We start from the raw sequence: 6000 nt of genomic DNA on the forward strand, positions 1-6000 counted from the left end.
GGGATCCAGACAACAAACAGAGTTCTAAGACCAAAAGGGGGTCAGGCCCAAGGATCCCTAAATGGAGTGAAAAGATGCAGTGTTGATGTTGAAGAGCACTGGCAATGCTCATTTACTTTAGCATTTTTACAACACAAGAATTGTACTCCCGAGGGGGCAATTGCAATTAACACTCTATAGCCTACTCACTGATACCACCACAAAGTGAGAAACTGAGGTACTCAAAGGTTGCTCAAAGTCATGCAGCCATTTCTGGTAAAAGATAGGGCTGGGGCACTGGTGGTGGTGAACTGGGAAGCTAGGGCAAAAGGATGTGAGGAATTCTGAACCAACCTGGACTTGGCAGTCTTGGAGAGGAGATGGGGAGTGAGGAGGAATGGAGGAGAAAAAAAAAAAGACAGGAATGGAGGGGGCAGAAGACTACCTATCCCATGTAGGTCTGCTTCAAGCTTCTTATTTGTTGGATGGTTTCCTTCTGGAGGAAGGAAGAAGGTAGACTCAACAGATGCTCTATACTGAAAAGAAATGGTAATTAGACACATTGCTTTTTGCCCCGATGCTAACACCTTTTTTTTTTTTTTTTTGTTTTGTTTTGTTTTTTTTTTTTTTCCTTCCTGGAGCTCATTTTGTAGACCAAGCATTCTAGGAAAGTGGGTTTTTGTTTGTGGTTTTGTTTGTATGTTTTTTTGTTGTTGTTTTTTTGTTTTTTGAGGCGGGATTTCGGTAACTATGGAGTCTGTCCTGGAATTCACTCTGTAGACCAAGGTGGCCTCTAACTCACAGAGATCCACCTGCCTCTGCCTCCCAAGTGCTGGGATTAAAAACATATGCCACCTCTGGCCACCAATTTTTGTTGTTTGGGTTTCATACCTGATTGAGTGAAACCTTGAGAAACACCCTGTCTTTACCTTATGAACAAATTCTAGTAAAGATAAATAATATCTCTAGCCCCTTCCCCCCCCCCAAAAAAAAGAAGAAAAAGAAAAAAGAAAAGAAAAGAAAAAGAAAAAAATTTGAACATTGAGGAAATTCCTTTTTTGGATGTGAGCCTAGCCTTTAATGGCTGAGCTATCCCTCCAGCCCGAGAAAATTTCTTTAATGGTGGAGGTAAATAGGAAGAAATCATACTCAGAAACCTGAACAACAGCATTGTGAGTAAAGTAGAGGTATCATTTCCTTTTATCATCTATGTCTTTCTAATCACAGATGGGTGAGGAGATAAGAATTCAGATGAATAAGCCCTGTAGTTTTATTATTTTTATAAACTATAGAGAAAAATATGTGAATAAATGCATGGCACAATATAGACAATGTATGTGATTTTCTAATCCCTTCTTACTAAGACTGTGATTACCTCACTTTCCCACTTGTTTTCTTCCTCCAACCCCTCCTAGAATCCCCCCCCAGTTCCTCCCATACCCTCATCTCAACCCCCATCTCAAACTGATAGCCTCTTTTTGTTTATTACTTACATACATATATGTGTGTATGTATATGTCTTCACAAATTTAGAAGTGTAACCTGCTGGGTGTTTTTGTTTTTGATGTATGTATGTATGTATGTATGTATGTATGTATGTATGTATGTATGGTTTCAGAGCTGACAACTTTGTATTGAATTATCAATAAGGTTCATTCCTGGGAAAGGCTAATTAGGCTGTTAGTTGCCTGTATTCTTGGTCTTGGTGGCAGGACTCAGTGGAACCCCTACTCACATATTAGCATATCTGTTGTCACTGTCAAGCCAGTTTTGTTTGTGAGCCATTTCCTTTTTTTTTAATTTCTTTGTTTAAATTAAAAACAATCTTATTTTACATACCAATCCCAGTTGTCCTCTTGTCCTTCCACTCTCCCCACCCCACCCCCCCATCCACTCCTCAGAAAGGGCGAGGCCTCCCATGGGAGATCATTAATCACATCATTTGGGCAGGATCTAGGCCTTCCCTCATGTATCCAGGCTGAGCGAGTATGCCTCCATAGGGAATGGGCTCTAAAAGCCTGTTCATGCACTAGGGATAAACACTGGTTCCACTGCCAGCGGCCCCAGGCCTCCAAGGAACACCCATATTCAGGAAGCCTAGTTTGGTTCTCCAGCTGTCGGTCTGGAATCCCTGAGCTCCCACTTACTCGAGTCAGCTGTTTCTATGGGTTTCCCTGTGCTCATCACTCCTCCCTCTCTACAACTGGATTCCAGGAGTTCTGCTCGGTGTTTAGCTGTGGGTGTCTGTTTCTGATCCATCACCTATTGGATGAAAGCTCTATGATGGCATTTAAGATAGTCATCAATATCATTACAGAGGAAGGACATTTAAGGTAGCCTCTCTGTTATTGCTTAGATTCTTAGTTGGGGTCATCCTTGTGGATTCCTGGACATTTCCCTAGTGTCATAGTTCTCACTAAGCTGTATCAAGATATCTCTTTCCTTGTTCTCCTTCTCTGTCCTTCCCCCAACTCGGCCTTCCTGATCCCTCATGTTCTCCTCCTCCCTCCCCATCTCCCCTCTTCTCTTTCCTACCTCACTCCCCCCTCCAATTGTTTTTAAGTGAAAAGTAAATGACAAAGTGAAATCGAGTTTCCCTGAATTTGAAGGCTCACAACACACATTTTATTTTTGTTGTTGTGAGAGGCCAGACACCAGAAGGCAAGATTCACTCCATTTTAGGCTAGACACCATCTTGAGAAGCTGTTGACTGGACCCTGAACCCAGTTTCTGAAAAAAAAAAAAAAAAAAAAAACCAAATAGTTAAAAGTTGCTCCAGGGCCCCCACATCCTGCTGAATCAGCCTGACACAGAGGAAACAGACATCTTATCATGGTCACCTGTTATCCCAATAGGTCACTAGATGCTCTAATGGAAATTTCCAAATGCTTACTTAACCCTAAGGCCAATCAACCCAGGAAGCATCCCCCCTGAACCAATCAGAAAACAATGTCAAGGCTTACACACCCCTAGCTTGAGAGTTGTTTCCTTTATAAGCCCACTCCCTGGCCGGTTTGGCCTCTCCTCTTACCCACTGGCCTGAACTTGAGTTAGTTCTTAATAAACCCCTGTATTTTCATCAGTACTTGGCTCTGTGGTGGTTTTGTTTGGGTGTCCCGGGTGTTCCAAGTCCTGGGTAAAATAGTTGTTATTGTTTGCTTTTATTTATTTATTTATTTATTTATTTATTTATTGAGACAAGGTTTCTCTGGTTGTCCTGGAACTCACTCTGTAGACCAGGCTGGCCTCTTAACTCACAGATATTCACCTGCTTCTGCCTCCAAAGTGCTGGGATTAAAGGCATGCACCACCAACACCCAGCACAACATAGGTTTTAGCCTAGGCCCCCAACCACTTCACTTTCACAGAAAGACACTGAGGATCTGTGAACTTAGAAGCCAAAGGATTGGTGGGGTGGCTCCAGGGTCTGGAGACTTAAGCTTGAGCCCTAGAACCCAGGTAAAGATGGAAGGAGATAACTGAGTTGTCCTCTGACCTCTAGATGCCTTACTTATACATATGTATTATAATACATTTTAAAATATTAAGTATTAATTAATTTAATTTAAAACTGTGACAAGAACTCATTATACATAGTACCCAACCTCCCTTTGCCCCTGCTATAATAATTTACAGGGGCCAGCCTTCATTCCTTATCCACCCAATTGGTAATGGTCTCCCCAGTGGAGTGTGAGCATCAGGCCACAGTCTGGTCTCATGCTTCTTATGTGGTCATCACTGATCTGCCTGGCCCTTGGTCACCACTCAGTAAAAGCTTTCTCACATAGTATAGTATACAACACCATTAGGAAGGGGCAAGGGCTCTCATGACCCCAACACTTGTAGCCACCTACTCCAGGAGGGCATTGCTTTGAAATTAAAATCCTGCCTGGACAATACTAGAAGTTCAGAACAGGGAAGGGCTCCTGCCCAGTTATGGTGAAGTTCCCCAAGCACCTTTATGGAGGATGCTGCTCTCTTGGAGCCCCTCCCACAGGAGTTCTTTCTCACTTCTTACTTTTGCTTTATAGAAAAGACATTGGGTTCTTGGAAGGCAGAGGTAACAGGACTGTTATTGAGTTTGAGGCCAGACTAGACTATAAGTGAGTTCTCAGCCATCCTAAGCTGCTGAATAAAAGCTTTTCTCAGAAAGCCAAGAGCTAGCAAGATGGCTCAGTGGGTTAGGGTACTTGCTGCCAAGGCTTAGGACCAGAATTTGATTCCAGGAACCACATGCTTGAAGTAGAGACCCACCCCCCTCCACAGACGAATGTACCATGTCCCTCAATTCCTCAGCTAAATAAATGTTAGAAGAATCAAATCAGGTGATGTAGGCCTGTAGCTGCTTGGGAGGCTGAGACAGTATGACAAGTTCAAGGACAGTCTAGGCTCCAGAGTGAGCTCAAGGCCAGGCATCCTTTCCCAACCCAGAGGCAAGGGATTTAAGGAAAAAGAGAGAGGGAGCTAGAGATGCAGCTCTGTGAATGTTCTTAGTGTATTTGAGGCTGTAGGTTCAACACCTATTACTAAAGAAAGAAAAGAACCATTATTCAGTTCCTCCATTATTCATTCACTGAGTCCACAGAGCAGACCATGTCCTCAAGGGCAGTCCCTGTACTAGGGTACAACAGAGGACCAGGTGCAGTTTTGTTCCCAGGTGATCTCAGCAGACTGGGAAGACAGACACGAAGACATAAGGGATGTGAAGATGTGAGCAGGGAAATGACAGAATAGCAAAGAATTTAGGTGTCCAGGATGTGAACCTCTGGATCTCAGACTGGGTGTCCTATCATTTCCTAAAAGCAGAGCCTGGGCCCTGCTGGAACAGGTGGACAATTTGTAAAGTGTGTTCAGGGACTGGAGTATGGACCACAAAGGGAAGCAGGAACACAATAACAAATTCTGGCTATGGGTGACCACAGCTCAGACTCAACACAGGTCTCCCACAGGTTCATCTAGAAACCTTATCGTGAGCACCCAGTTAGAGGACAAATAGAAGAAACATTTACTTTATGCTCCTGCCTCTCTTTGGTTGATGGTTGACTGGTGGGGAACAAGTCAGAGAGAAAAGCTGAGGAATCTAGTTAAAGCCCTCATGGTCAGAGCCAGGACTGAAAGTGGCTGAGATAGAGAGAACACAAGCTCAGGGACAGAATTATTCCAATTTCTCACCCCCCCCCCCCCCCCCCAGGGCACAAAGAAAAATTCCCAAGCCAGGTATCTGAGAGGAACTTTCCAGAGAGACTGGAATGTAGTGAGACCAGGAATCAAAGACATGCAAGGACAGAGGCATGGCTAGATAAAGGGCCTGGTACTAGACAAAGGGAATTTCTAGAGTGGTAGTACAGGCTTCCCCCTGGTGGACAAATTAGGCATAAAGATTCCTACCAGGAAGTATTTGCTTGAATAGGAAAGAATTGTATTTTCTGATTATAATTATTGTGGCGCAATGGTAGAGAGCTATAGCATTGGAAAAAGCAAAAAGGTGTGTGTGTATGTGTATGTGCTCACACGTGTAAGAGAGAGACAGGAGAGAGAGACAGATGGGGGAGATAGGGGAAAGGGAGAGAGAAGGGAGATAGAGATAGATAGATAGATAGATAGATAGATAGATAGATAGATAGATATATAGAGAGAATAGTGATAGAACAGCTGGATATTGACAGCAAAGGTGTGTGTCTGTAATCCCAGCATGCTTCAGGCTGAAGCTGGAAGAATAGAAGCTCAGGTCTTGGCTACATAATATTGAGTTATGAAGCTAACCTGGGCTACATGAGTAAAAACATTTTTTTTCTTGATGTTTGAGTGGCCTGCATGTCTTATCCTTGACAATATTTATAATTTCACTAAACAATCTGGGAAAGGAGCCTAGGTCACTTTTCAGCAGAACCTTTAGGGCCAACAAGTGGCTGGTTATATCATTCCTTTTGCCACAGAAGGCTAAGCTGTTAGCCTTTTGTGGACATGGGATATTGGAAAGAAATCTTTTGGTTTGCTTGTTTGGTTTTCAACACAGGGAGT

Source organism: Phodopus roborovskii, unplaced genomic scaffold, assembly GCF_943737965.1.
Source record: "Phodopus roborovskii unplaced genomic scaffold, PHOROB, whole genome shotgun sequence".
Lineage (NCBI taxonomy): Eukaryota > Metazoa > Chordata > Mammalia > Rodentia > Cricetidae > Phodopus > Phodopus roborovskii.